Source organism: Anomaloglossus baeobatrachus, chromosome 9, assembly GCF_048569485.1.
Source record: "Anomaloglossus baeobatrachus isolate aAnoBae1 chromosome 9, aAnoBae1.hap1, whole genome shotgun sequence".
NCBI classification, from domain to species: Eukaryota; Metazoa; Chordata; class Amphibia; order Anura; family Aromobatidae; genus Anomaloglossus; species Anomaloglossus baeobatrachus.
Window position 1 is genome coordinate 25,168,599 of NC_134361.1, and position 15,943 is coordinate 25,184,541.

The 15,943-nt window shown below is 43.6% G+C and overlaps 1 long non-coding RNA gene across 1 annotated transcript; it reads left to right on the top strand.

The window, feature by feature from the left end:
• The first annotated feature begins 2,784 nt into the window (after window positions 1-2,784).
• On the top strand, window positions 2,785-15,505 carry LOC142250335 (uncharacterized). Its single transcript, XR_012725175.1, has 7 exons — window positions 2,785-2,809; window positions 3,554-3,613; window positions 4,673-4,720; window positions 5,911-5,967; window positions 7,645-7,713; window positions 11,305-11,381; window positions 15,147-15,505. It is a non-coding gene; the product is annotated as an uncharacterized LOC142250335 (long non-coding RNA).
• The last annotated feature ends 438 nt before the right edge of the window (window positions 15,506-15,943 follow it).

The following is a 15,943-nucleotide window of genomic DNA, read 5'->3' on the forward strand; positions in this document are numbered from 1 at the left end:
GCATTTCTATTTGCAAATTCCAGCCTGACATTAAATGTTTTATCTTATTAATAAAGTGAAAAAACGTTAATTTTTAAATCTTCCTGTTTTTCTTTCTTACAGTGTTTTGTCAAGGTAAGTGCAAATTGTGTTTTCTCTCCCACCTTAGTGACTGTATAGAAGATCTCAGCTTTAACCTCGATACAATAATTCTTCAACTTCTTAGAAAAGCTCAAAGCTGTAAATCTCAGGAGTAAATTACATCCATGCCACATACAAGCGCATCTCAATAAATAAGAATATCATCAAAAAGTTAATTTACTTCAATAATTCAAGACAAAAAGGGAAACGCATATATTATATAGAGTCATTACACACAGAGGGATCTATTCCTATATATTATATACAGTCATTACACACAGAGGGATCTATTCCTATATATTATATAGAGTCATTACACACAGAGGGATCTATTCCTATATATTATATAGAGTCATTACACACAGAGGGATCTATTCCTATATATTATATCGAGTCATTACACACTGAGTGATCTATTCCTATATATTACATAGAGTCATTACACACAGGGATCTATTCCTATATATTACATAGAGTCATTACACACACAGGGATCTATTCCTATATATTATATAGAGTCATTACACACAGAGGGATCTATTCCTATATATTATATAGAGTCATTACACACAGAGGGATCTATTCCTATATATTATATAGAGTCATTACACACACAGGGATCTATTCCTATATATTATATAGAGTCATTACACACAGAGGGATCTATTCCTATATATTATATAGAGTCATTACACACAGAGGGATCTATTCCTATATATTATGTAGAGTCATTACACACAGAGTGATCTATTCCTATATATTATATAGAGTCATTACACACAGAGGGATCTATTCCTATATATTATATAGAGTCATTACACACACAGGGATCTATTCCTATATATTATATAGAGTCATTACACACAGAGGGATCTATTCCTATATATTATATAGAGTCATTACACACAGAGGGATCTATTCCTATATATTATATAGAGTCATTACACACAGAGGGATCTATTCCTATATATTATGTAGAGTCATTACACACACAGTGATCTATTCCTATATATTATATAGAGTCATTACACACAGAGGGATCTATTCCTATATATTATATAGAGTCATTACACACACAGGGATCTATTCTTATATATTATATAGAGTCATTACACACAGAGGGATCTATTCCTATATATTATATAGAGTCATTACACACAGAGGGATCTATTCCTATAAATTATGTAGAGTCATTACACACAGAGTGATCTATTCCTATATATTATATAGAGTCATTACACATAGAGGGCTCTAATCGTATATATTATATAGGGTCATTACACACAGAGGGCTCTATTCGTATATATTATATAGAGTCATTACACACAGAGGGATCTATTCTTATATATTAGAGTCATTACACACAGAGGGATCTTTTTCTATATATTATATAGTCATTACACACAGAGGGATCTATTCCTATATATTATATAGAGTCATTACACACAGAGGGATCTATTCCTATATATTATATCGAGTCATTACACACTGAGTGATCTATTCCTATATATTACATAGAGTCATTACACACAGGGATCTATTCCTATAAATTACATAGAGTCATTACACACACAGGGATCTATTCCTATATATTATATAGAGTCATTACACACAGAGGGATCTATTCCTATATATTATATAGAGTCATTACACACACAGGGATCTATTCCTATATATTATATAGAGTCATTACACACACAGGGATCTATTCCTATATATTATATAGAGTCATTACACACAGAGGGATCTATTCCTATATATTATATAGAGTCATTACACACAGAGGGATCTATTCCTATATATTATGTAGAGTCATTACACACAGAGTGATCTATTCCTATATATTATATAGAGTCATTACACACAGAGGGATCTATTCCTATATATTATATAGAGTCATTACACACAGAGGGATCTATTCCTATATATTATATAGAGTCATTACACACAGAGGGATCTATTCCTATATATTATGTAGAGTCATTACACACAGAGTGATCTATTCCTATATATTATATAGAGTCATTACACACAGAGGGATCTATTCCTATATATTATATAGAGTCATTACACACACAGGGATCTATTCCTATATATTATATAGAGTCATTACACACAGAGGGATCTATTCCTATATATTATGTAGAGTCATTACACACAGAGTGATCTATTCCTATATATTATATAGAGTCATTACACATAGAGGGCTCTAATCGTATATATTATATAGGGTCATTACACACAGAGGGCTCTATTCGTATATATTATATAGAGTCATTACACACAGAGGGATCTATTCTTATATATTAGAGTCATTACACACAGAGGGATCTTTTTCTATATATTATATAGTCATTACACACAGAGGGATCTATTCCTATATATTATATAGAGTTATTACACATAGAGGGATCTATGACGCCATGTGCACAGATCCTCGAGGAGGGTTTGGAGAGTCTCCGCTCAGATTCTGCTCCAAAAACTCCCCGAAACACTGAACGTGCAAATATCGTAACAATGTGTTCACACTGAGATTTTTTTTAAGTGGAAACTGAGCAGAAAGTCTATAAACTTTCTCCCCACCCCCACTAAAAATGTACAAAAAAACTATGTGAATTTTCCTCTTTGTGAGGATTTACGACTATTTTAAAAATGTTTTCTTCTTTTTTTATAGACACAACTGCTTCCAGTAAGTATCCTCTACCTCACTATGGCTATTAGTCTTCACTATTAACCAGGCTTGGACAAATCTCAGGAGCCAGGTGGCCAATCTAATATATAAAGCTCAGTGTATGTATGTGTGTATGTATGTGTGTGTGTATGTATGTGTGTATGTGTGTGTATGTGGGTGTATGTCCGCTAAAGGAATCTGCACTGTCGCATTTACAATCACGAACTTTTGAACACAGATGCCCCATGTGACTCAGGGAATGTCATAGACTATGTTTTGATGGGAAAAATTTAACCCCGCGCTTTACAGTTACTCTCCAAATTCCTGCCTCCATTAAACTGAATGGAGCTGGGAGCTACAGGCTATTAATAGCAACTATCAGTGGTTGCTATAGGAACAAAATAAACTGTTAGTATAAGAAGCTTATGTGTGAGGTAATATGATGTCAGTGGGGAGACGGATAGAGACAGGCAAACAGAGACAGACGTGGAAAGACAGACGGGCAAAAAGACACACCTGGAAAGATACAGACCTTGAAAGAGACAGACCTGGAAAGAGACAGATGGGGAAAGAGACAGACGGGGAAAGAGACAGGCGGGGAAAGACACAGACGGGGAAAGAGACAGCCATTTGTTCAACCTTGGTGCCATCCTATATCTTGGTGCAGCACAAAAACAGAAATCTCTCACTATTTTAAGTATATTTTCTTCAATTTGAAGAAAGACTATAGGCATTTAATCCTTGCTTTCATGTTCTCCATAGCTGAAGCCCAAACAACTGTAGAAACCCCAATTCCAACTACAGCACTAACCACAGCAGCACGTACGTATTAAGCCTTTAACTCACTGGTGGTCATATATGTCTAAGCATAGAAATGTGTCCCATTATTAAATTCCCTAATATTATTTGAATTAATAGTGTTTTTTATGCTTCCGGGGTTTTTTTTACAGCAGTATTATATTTGCACTGTTTGGCAGCATGTTGTCTGAAAATGTGAATGGAGGGCAGGGCTGCTTTGCTGGTTACCCATGTTTCCATGTGTTGTGATTATTAGTGATGAGCAAGAATTACCATGCTCAGGTGCTCGGTACTCGAATCAAGCAGGTCGGAGGCTTGGATGGGCTCATCTCGGATATTAGCTCTTCCCAGCCTAAAAAAAGCCTAAGGTTGCCCAGAATTGGCATTATCCATTAAAGGTGCAACGTTTGGTGCTTTGCCCACCTATTCCCAATTGCCCTGGGCTGGTATTATTAGTCAGGAAAGGCCCATGGATATTTGTCCCTACCTAGCCTAAAAATACCAGCCCGCAGCTGCCCCAGACATGGCACATACATTAGATGCTCCAATTATGGTGCTTTGTCCAGCTCTTCCCGATTTCCCTGGTGCGATTGCAATCTGGTAAACAAATATTGGGGTTGATGTCAGGTGTGTAATGTCAGTTGATATCAACTACTGCTATTAGTAATGGGGAGAGGTCTATCAGACACCCCCATTACTAACCCCTTGGCTTAATGCCAGCTCATACTACACAGCTAACATCACCCCTATAAATCATTACCACAAATGCCTCTGCACCAGCACAATCGGGAAGAGCCGTGGTGCAATGGACTAATGTCGGAATAAGCCCTTAGTATTGATGGTCATTTATTAACCAGGGTCGGACAAATCTCAGGAGCCAGGTGGCCAATCTGGCTACAAATTATTGGCTTTCATCCACGCAAAAAAAATTACATTGTTCTTTACAACCATTTGTCCAACCTTGATGCTATCCAATACCTTGGTGCAGCACAAAGGCAGAAATCTCTCACTATTTTAAGTATATAGTCTTCAGTTTGCAGGAAGAGTATAGATATTTAACCCTTGCTTTCCTGTTCTCCATAGCTGAAGCTGAAACAGCTGCAGTAACACCAATTCCAACCACAGCAGCACGTATGTATTAAGCATGTAACAACTTGGCCGTCATATGTCTAAGCATTGAAATGTGTCCCATTATTAAATTGCTCAATAGTATTATAATTAATACTGTTCTTTTTACTCTTCCTTTATCTTACAGCAGTATTATCTTTGCATTGTTTGGCAGTATGTTGACTGAATCTGTGACATGAGGGAAGGGCTACTTTGCTTGTTACTTAGGGCTGAATTAAAATGTTTATGTGTTGTGAGGAGCGAGCACTAGCACTCTAGTACTCCGTCCTTACTCGAATCAACAGGTCAGATGATCGGATGTGCTCGATTCAAGTAACGAATATAATGGAAGTCAATGGGGAACTCTAGGATTTTTCCAGTAGACGCTAACAGGAGGACTAAAGACCCAGGAAAATCACTGAAATAGTGGAAACAGCACTCAAATAGAATGAAACAGCATGGGGAAGATGCCTAGACTACTGGGAACTAATTTAAAAAAATATTTATTCTAAAAAAATAACTTGGGTTCTGCTCGATTTTTCATAATCAGCCAAGATAAAGCAGACAGCTGAGGGCTGGTAATATCAGTCTGAGTAGGCCCATGGATACTTGTTCCTACTCAGCCTCAAAATACCAGCCCGCAGCTGCCCCAGAAGTGGCGCATAAATTAGATGCTCCAATTATGGTGCTTCGCCTGGCTCTTCCCAATTACCCTGGTGCAATTGCAATCGAGGAAATAATTTTGGGGGTTGATGACAGGTGTGTAATGTCAGCTGACATCAAGCCCTTGTGTTAGTAATGGGGAGGTGTCTATCAGACACCCCCATTAGTAACCCTTTGGCTTAATGCCAGCTCATACTACACAGCTAACATCACCCCCATAAACCATTACCACAAATGCCTCTGCACCAGCGCAATTGGGAAGAGCCGTGTTGCATGGACTAATATCAGAATGAGCCCTTAATATTGATGCTCATTTATTAACCAGGGTCGGACAAATCTGAGGAGCCAGGTGGCCAATATGACTACAAATTATTGTCTTTTATCCATGCAAAAAAAATTACATTGTACTTTACAGCCATTTGTCCAACATTGGTGCTATCCAATACCTTGGTGCAGCACAAAGGCAGAAATCTCTCACTATTTTACATATATAGTCTTCAGTTTGCAGGATGAGTATAGATATTTAACCCTTTCTTTCATGTTCTCCATAGCTGAAGCCAAAACTGCAGTAACGCCAATTCCAACCACAGCACTAACCAAAGCAGCACGTATGTATTAAGCCTATAACGACTTGGCCGTCATATGTCTAAGCATAGAAATGTGTCCCATTATTAAATTGCTTAATAATATTAGATTTAATACTGTTCCTTTTACTCTTCCCTTATCTTACAGCAGTATTATCTTTGCACTGTTTGGCAGTATGATGACTGAATCTGTGACATGAGGGAAGGGCTACTTTGCTTGTTACCCAGGGTCGAATCAAATTGTTTATGCATTGTGAGGAGCGAGCACTAGCACTCTAGTACTCCGTCCTTACTCGAATGATTAGGTCAGATGATCGGATGTGCTCGATTCAAGTAACTAAGTAGAAGTCAATGGGGAACTCGAGGATTTTTCCAGCAGACACTGAGGGGTACTTTGCACGTTGCAACATCGCTACTGAAATATCGTCGGGGTCACGGTTGTTGTGACGCACATCCGGCGCCGGTAGCGACATCGCAATGTGTAAATCCTAGGAGCGACAATGAACGAGCGCAAAACAGTCAAAAATCGCTGATCTGTGTCACGTCGTTCATTTTCATAATGTCACTCCTGCTGCAGGTACGATGTTGTTTGTCGCTCCAGCGGCGTCACACATCGCTGTGTGTGAAGCCGCAGGACCGACAAACATCTCCTTACCTCCGTCCACTGGAAATGCGGAAGGAAGGAGGTGGGCGGGATGTTATGTCCCGCACATCTCTGCCCCTCCGCTTCTATTGGCCGGCCGCTTAGTGACGTTGCAATGACGGCGAACGCACCTCCCCCTTGAAGGAGGGATTGTTCGGCAGTCACCGCGACGTCGCCGAGCAGGAATGTGCGTGTGAAGCTGCCGTAGCGATAATGTTCGCTATGGCAGCTATCACACAATATCGCATGCGGGATGGGGGCGGGTGCTATCGCGCTCGGCATCGCTAGCTGATGCTAGCGATGTCGCAACGTGCAAAATACCCCTAACAGGAAGTCTAAAGAGCCAGGAAAATCACTGAAATAGTGGAAACAGCACTCAAATAGAATGAAACAGCATGGGGAAGATGCCTAGACTCCTGGAAACTAATTTAAAAAAAATATTTATTCTAAAAAAATAACTTGGGTTCTGCCCGATTTTTGATAACCAGCCAAGATAAAGCAGACAGCTGAGGGCTGGTAATATCAGTCTGGGAAGGTCCATGGATACTTGTTCCTACCCAGCCTAAAAATACCAGCCTGCAGCTGCCCCAGAAGTGGCACATGCATTAGATGCTCCAATAATGGTGCCTTGCCTGGCTCTTCCCAATTGCCCTGGTGCGATTGCAATTGAGGAAATAATTTTAGGGGTTGATGACAGGTGTGTAATGTCAGCTGACATCAAGCCCTGGTGTTAGTAATGGGGAGAGGTCTATCAGACACCTCTATTACTAACCCCTTGGTTTAATGCCAGCTCATACTACACAGCTACCATCACCCCCATAAACCATAACCAGGGTTGGACAAATTTGAGGAGCCAGGTGGTCAATCTGACTACAAATTATCATCTTCCACCCACTCAAAGAATCTACATTGTACTTTACAACCATTTGTCCAAACTTGGTTCCATCCTATACCTTGTTGCAGCACAAATATATAAATATCTTACTATTTTCAGTATATAATATTCAGTTTGTAGGAAGAGTATAGGTATTTAACCCTTGCTTTCATGTTCTCCATAGCTAAAACAACTTCAGTAACTTCAACTAAAACCACAACACTAACTACAACAAGCACTACATCAGCAGCACGTATGTATGAAGCCTGTAACCATTTGGCCGCTGTATATGTCTAAGCATCGAAATGTGTCCAATTGAATTGTTTAATAGTATTCGAACTAATACTGTTCTTTTTACGCTTCCGTTATCTTACAGCAGTATTATCTTTGCACTGTTTGGCAGTATGTTGACTGAAAATGTGACATGAGGAGAGGGCTACTTTTGTTGTTACCCAGGGCCAAATCAAAATGTTCATGTGTTCTGATGAGTGAGCACTAAATGCTCTAGTGCTCCTTGCTCGAATGACAGGTCAGATGATCGGATGTGCTCGATTTGAGTAACAAATATAATGGAAGTCAATGGGGAACTCTAGGATTTTTCCAGTAGACGCTAACAGGAGGGCTAAAGACCCAGGAAAATCACTGAAATAGTGGAAACAGCACTCAAATAGAATGAAACAGCATGGGGAAGATGCCTAGACTGCTGGGAACTAATTTAAAAAAATATTTATTCTAAAAAAATAACTTGGGTTCTGCCTGATTTTCAATAACCAGCCAAGATAAAGCAGACAGCTGAGGGCTTGTAATATCAGTCTGGGAAGGCCCATGGATACTTGTTCCTACTCAGCCTCAAAATACCAGCCCGCAGCTGCCCCAGAAGTGGTGTATAAATTAGATGCTCCAATTCTGGTGCTTCGTCTGGCTCTTCCCGATTTGTCCTGGTGCGATTGCAATCGAGGAAGTAATTTTGAGGGTTGACGACAGGTGTGTAATGTCAGCTGACATCAAGCCCTGGTGTTAGTAAAGGGGAGAGGTCTATCAGACACCCCCATTACTAACTGTTTGGCAGTATGTTGACTGAAAATGTGACATGAGGAAAGGGCTACTTTTCTTGTTACCCAGGGCCGAATCAAAATGTTCATGTGTTGTGATGAGTGAGCACTAAATGCTCTAGTGCTCCTTGCGCGAATGAACAGGTCAGATGATCGGATGTGCTCGATTTGAGTAACGAATATAATGGAAATCAATCGGGAACTCAAGCATTTTTCCCGAAGACCCTAACAGGAGTGATGGGGGGGGCAATAATATCGCTGAAATGGATGGAAACAGCATTGAAATGGAATGGGAACAGCATGGGGAAGATGCCTGGACTCCTGTGAACTATTTTAAAAAAAAAAATATTTAAAAAAAATTATTTGGGTTCCACCCTGTTACGGGGGGCTGTCTGATAACCTAAAGGAGTATCAGACAGTCAGGGTCCACCGTGCAAAGACTCTGCTGCAGACTATGGCAGAGTGCAATACCTCTGTTAACTCACAGAAGGATATAATAAGTAAGTAAAGCAATTCCTCCCTTACTTGGAGGGTGTGTGGAATGATCTCTGTTAATAATCACAGAGTCAAAGGCAATGTGTGCGAAATGGCACCTACCTAGGTCCGCTCTTCTAGTGGTGCAAAAGAGACGAACAGCAGCGTAAGCCGCACAAAGCTCCTATCTGCGTTCGCTCCACTAGTGTGCGAGGACACGAACCACTAGATATGGCACCTGCCTAGGTCCGCTCTTCTAGTGGTGCAAAAGAGACGAACAGCAGCGTAAGCCGCACAAAGCTCCTACCTCTGTTCGCTCCCCTAGTGTGCGAGGATACGAACAACTGCCACACGCAGTATAAGGAACGTTACCCTAGCGGCAACGTCCACCTACGAGTCGAACCACAAGGCCCAGCCAGACCATGTGCCTCAGGCACCTGCCTATGTCCGCTCCCCTAAGAGGTAAGGATACGGACAGCAGCCGAAGCTGTAAGGTATAAGAACGCTACCCTGCCGGTAGCGCTCACCTAGCATAGACAGAGGAATGCCTAGAGGAACGCGCACAGAGCGTCTACTCTTATGCATGAACCAAGAGGACTTAGCGCCATGCGGCGTGTGTCAGGGTCTTATATAGACTCTGTGCCTCATCCAAGATGGAGGACACCAGAGCCAATCCGCTGCCAGAACGACAGGAGTGACGTCATGCTGGCCTATCACCGAGCAAGGCATCACAAGCACATGACCAGCGACCAATCGGCATAGAAGGTGTCAGAGACATGTGACCTCGTGTCAGCGATGATGTCACCCGCACATGTGCAATGGCTCCAAGATAGGACTTAGTCTCCGGCGCTCGCACATGTGCAGTAGCAAGAAATCTGGACTTAGTCTCCAGCGCTCGCACATGTGCAGTAGCAAGAAATCTGGACTTAGTCTCCAGTGCTCGCAGCAACCGTAACATACCCCCTTTTTGATAACCAGCTAAGATAAAGCAGACAGCTAGGGGCTGATATTATCAGTCTGGTAAGGTCCATGGTTATTTCACCTCTTCCCAGCCTAAAAATATCAGCTCTCAGCTGCCACAGATGTGGCACATCACATTAGATGATCCAGTTCTGGCACTGTGTTACGTTGGCAATCGGGGTAATATTTTTTGGGGGTTGATGTCAGCTGTGTAATGGCTAGGGGATAGTAATGGAGAGGCATCTATCAGACACCCCCATTACTAACCCAGTAAGTATAAAGATAATAAAATGAGCACAAAAATATTATCTCTTTCTAAAAAACAGTCCACAACTCTTGCCCTGGTCCACCAATTTTACAATAAAAACTTATGAAGATTCGAAGTACTCCACCGAATTCAACGTAGTGAACAAATATGTATCTTAAAAACATAAAATGAAAGAGGTAAAGAAATAAAAACAAGAGACCCCCATTCACCAATTTATTATTAAAAAATCCCCAAAGATCCGACATAGTCCAATGCATTCCCACAATGTGCACCAATAAATTGGTGAACCAGGGCAAGAGTCGAGGAGTGTCCATTAAAATAAAATAATTTGTGTGTTTTATCTTTATACTTACTGGGTTAGTAATGGGGGTGTCTGATAGATGCCTCCCCAATAATAACTGCTGGGCTTGATGCCCAAACCCCAAAAGTATTACCTCAATTACCACCACACCAGGGCAATCGGAAGCACTGGGGCAAAGCGCCAGAATTGGTGCACCTAACGTGATGTGCCAATTCTAAGGCAGATGTGGGATACTATTTTTAGGCCGGGAAATGCCAAATAGCCATGTGCCTTTCCAGCCTGATAATGGCAGCCCCCAGCTGTCTGCTTTACCTTTCTTTGTTATGAAAAATAAGAAGGAATCCATGTCATTTTCTTAAATTATTTATTAGGTTAAGGCAGGGTAAACACCCCTTAGGGCCAAATGAAAGGCACTTAATGGTGCAAGTCTACAAACCCTGCTCTAATCTAAGCTCTTTTTTCTACATTAACACTCCCTCAACTGCATCTAGAGGACATTGTGCCGAGCATCGCACCCCGGGTCTCGTATAAGATAAGACCTGATGACATGATGTGGCCGGCCTATTACAGTAATGCCAGTAGCTAACATTCATATGGCTTGACCGTGTATGGCAGGCAATCCTCACATGTTGATTAGCTGTCTAATAGCTGCTAAACATGCATGGTGGGGACTCAAGGATGATGCTCGAGCACTTGCGATACCCGGACGAGTAACGAGCAGATCCAAGCACGCTCACTCATTACTAGTAATTATCGATTGTTGTAACTTTGCATTCCTTCTTTTCACAGCGTCTATTCCCTATGCAAAAACTACCATCATTGCCTTCATCGCCCTCTTATTCATACTTTAGATGCCTTTGGCTTTTGTAAGTAAATATTTCAGACTTGTATTTTATTATAAATTGAAAACCATCCGAATTTTTTACAAGGACATCAATACAACAAGGGCATGTGGAGGACATAGAGGGGCCCCTTTGCTCAGGATTATAAGCCATAGTGAAGAGATACTTCAAAGACCTAAAGATAAGGAGCACATGGAACTTGAGGCCTACAGGAAGCATAGAGGCCTTCCTGACACCAGTGCAAGAGAAGGAACATTGTCAGGTTGAGATTTCATTACTGATTTTTCATAGGGGCGTAGAAGTTTCATGATTCATAACACAACCATAGGCTATAACTGATAACCAAGGGGACCTCATTTAGGTAATAATATGGACTAGATACTAATACAGAGAAAAGGACTATAGGTATTATACAGGTCAACGATTCCCAACTAGAGCACAGTGGCATCGTTGAACACAGAGACCACAATTTTGAGTGACGTATGATATTTGGGAGACCCCATTACAGATAAAACACTAAACTTCATATTACATCTTGGAAGTTGACAAATTAAATTTTTTAGAATTGATAGAGTAATGGAGCCCAAAATCCTTATCTATATATATAATTGCCTTATTCTGTCTGTCTGTCTGTCTGTCTGTCTGTCTTGCTCCAAAATTGTGTCCTTACAGTGACACAAAGCTGATTGGCCGCTGGGCTCACCATGGCCCCGCCCCCCCGCACGGATTGGCCGCTCGCCCAGGCTGCGCCCCCACATGGATTGGCCGGCCGCTCGCCCAGGCTCCGCCCCCACACAGATTGGCCTCTCGCCCCGGCACCCTGCAGGCATTGGCAACTCGGCCACGCCCCGCCCCCCTCACGCAATGCACGCTAGCTCTGGCCCCGCACCCCCACGCATTCCCCGAACCGACACGGTCACGGAGCCACGACTCCCAGGTGAGTACTGTACCCCCGGGAGCCCACATCAGCGTACGCCGCCAACCCAGCTGACACATACCCTCGCATTGCTGGGGCTGGCCGGCGTATGCTGGTGTGGGCTCCCGTGCGAGCAGGGGACGAGATACGCTGGTAACCATGGTAGCATAGTTACAAGCGCATCAAGGTCCTGCAGCGGCGGAACATACACACACGCACACACATAACAGCACACACACACACACATACACACACATCAGATCACACTCACTCTCACACACACCTCACACACACATCACATCGCATCCACACACTCACAACATCCTGGGATATCGCTTGCTTCTCGGCGGCGATACTGTGCAGTGAGCTTCCAGGACCTGCCGGAGGATCACATGGCCAGAAGCATGTGGTATCTCCGGATGTTGTGAGTGTGAGCGCGTATGTGTAATATCGTCAATGTGTGTGTGCGTGAGTGTATGCGATCGGGTGTGTGTGAGTGTATGCGATCGGGTGTGTGTGTGTGTGTGAGTGTATGCGATCGGGTCTGTGAGTGTCGGCAGAGGAGCACGGCGTGCTGGAGGAGGCTGGGAGGAGAGAGGCTGATCCTGGGGAAGGCTGGGATGGGGAAGCTGGGAGGGGGGAGGCTGAGAGGAGAGAGAGGAAGAGAGGCTGATGCTGGGGGAGGCTGAGGCTGGGGTAGGCTTGGAGGAGAGAGGCTGATGCTGGGGACCGAAAAGGCTGATGCTGGGAGGAGAGAGGCTGATGCTGGGAGGAGAGAGGTAGATGCTGGGGGAGGCTGAGGCTGGGGTAGGCTGGGAGGAGAGAGGCTGATGCTGGGAGGAGAGAGGCTGATGCTGGGAGGAGAGAGGCTGATGCTGGGGGAGGCTGATGCTGGGGGAGGCTGAGGCTGGGGTAGGCTGGGAGGAGAGAGCCTGATGCTGGGGACAGAAAAGGCTGATGCTGGGAGGAGAGAGGCTGATGCTGGGAGGAGAGAGGCTGATGCTGGGAGGAGAGAGGCTGATGCTGGGGGAGGCTGAGGCTGGGGTAGGCTGGGAGGAGAGAGGCTGATGCTAGGGACAGAAAAGGCTGATACTGGGAGGAGAGAGGCTGATGCTGGGGACAGAAAAGGCTGATGCTGGGATGAGAGAGACTGATGCTGGGATGAGAGAGGCTGATGCTGGGGACAGAGAGGCTGATGCTGGGGACAGAGAGGCTGATGCTGGGAGGAGAGAGGCTGATGCTGCGGGTAGAGAGGCTGATGCTGGGAGGAGAGAGGCTAATGCTGCGGGCAGAGAGGCTGATGCTGCGGGTAGAGAGGCTGATGCTGGTGCAGCATGGGGGATGGAGCACGATGGGGGGTGCGCAACATGGGAGATGGAGCACGTTTGGGAGTGCGCAGCATGGCGGATGGACCACGTTTGGGAGTGCGCAGCATGGCGGATGGACCACGTTTGGGAGTGCGCAGCATGGCGGATGGAGCACGTTTGGGAGTGCGCAGCATGGCGGATGGAGCACGTTTGGGAGTGCGCAGCATGGCGGATGGAGCACGTTTGGGAGTGCGCAGCATGGCGGATGGAGCACGTTTGGGAGTGCGCAGCATGGGGGATGCAGCACGATGGGGAGTGCGGAGTATGGCGGATGGAGCACGTTTGGGAGTGCGCAGCATGGCGGATGGACCACGTTTGGGAGTGCGCAGCATGGTAGATGGAGCACGATGGGGGGTGCGCAGCATAGGGGATGGAGCACGATGGGGAGTGCGCTGCATGGGGGATGGAGCACGATGGGGAGTGCACACCTTCCCCCAACACACACACACGCGCGCGCACTGCACATCACACCACACACACACACTGGGAACCACAAACAACTGCCCTACACAGACACCCACACACACAGACAACGCTGCACACACACAACACCCAACACACAAACACCGCGGCACACACAAATATACGCACATACCGCACAACACACACATTGCACAAAACATACCTCCCCCAAAACACACCACACACACACAAACCGCGCAACACACACACACACAACGCTACAGACACACAGCGCTCCACAAACAACGCAACACATGCAACACACATACAACACCACTCTCACCCCCTGTCACACCCAGACAACACCCAGAACATGTACAGCGCCCTACACAAACACTTGGCAACTACACACAACAACATCTATATATATATATATATATATATATATATATATATATATATACGGTATATATATATATATATATATATATATATATAACAAAAATCATACATGAACTACACAATACGTAAATTCTAGAATACCCGATGCGTAGAATCGGGCCACCTTCTAGTCTGCTATAAGAGCCGAACTACAAAGGATCCTCTTTCTATTTCTGGAGGATACAGAGATTGAAGGAACCCATAAATTTTAAAAAGAAATATGTGCAATGCTTTATTTCCCCTGTGGTGGCGCTGTAGCGAAAGTGTACACTTACTACCAAGTAGGATAACTGATCATTAGTAATCTGAGTTTATCATAATGGGACCTTTCTAGGAACAAAACATTATCCTAGGGACAGGGACTTTCACATTAGGAACAGCTTTATATTACATGGCACCCTTTAAAGTCTAGAAATGACCATATAATAGATGGTCCCACCAAATCCTCCAGAGTGAGTTGCTTTTATTAGACACTTTTTACTTTTGGAACTACAGAGCAGTCTTGGGTGGGTGAGGTAGCACCTTCCATGTCATCGATGTACCCTAATAAAGTACAGTGAATGGGGTCCATGGATGAACGACAACCCTTAGTAATTCTTACAGTTCACTCCCCCAACACCTCAAAATTCCTATGATCTAACTATGTATTTTTTTTCTTTGCAGTATTTCTTTTTCAGATCCTGAATATAATTGAAGACTCTAGAGAGCTCTAATGAAGAACCCTTACCTTGTACAGTACCTCCTGAATATGTATATATTATATAAGACATCTCGGCAATGTGGGTATTATCAACAGAGGTGCCATTTTGTAGGACTGAATCATCTCCATCCATGAAGGTGCATGTTGAAGTCTTATCGTGTTGGTTCTGGAGATGTTGGGTTGGCACTGAAGCCATGAACGGGTCATGATGATCATCCACAAACTTTGATTCAATATTATTTCTTGTAAATTAAAATAATAATAAATTATGTAAAGTACTTTGTCTTGATGCGTCTATGTAAAGGTAATCCCATGATGACCACCAGGTTCATACATTGTATATTAATAAATCATCATTAATTGCCCTCAGATATTGTAGCAGTTTTCCTCTTAATGGCAGTACGGGTTTGTCAAACAAGTGGGCCATGTGTGCATCAAAACTATACTGCCGGCAGTATAGTCTGACAGCACAGACCCCGAGGTGGACAGGTTTCAACAGGTGTCAGGCTAAACATACTGCCCAGTGTCGGCAGCTTGGCGTTGTGTAATGAGCCAGATTGTATTGACTACATACCACCCTGATTCAGCGTTCATGGATGCCACATTACTGCACGGAAGAAAAACCTGGCCATCTACTTCCGCATCATACCAAGAAAACTTCATGGAGAGTACAGCAGCCATTGGTTGACCTGAGTATGATCAAGGGTCATGATGCGTCAGGATCAAATACACAAAGTCTCTGTGCTGATGTCGCTTGGTC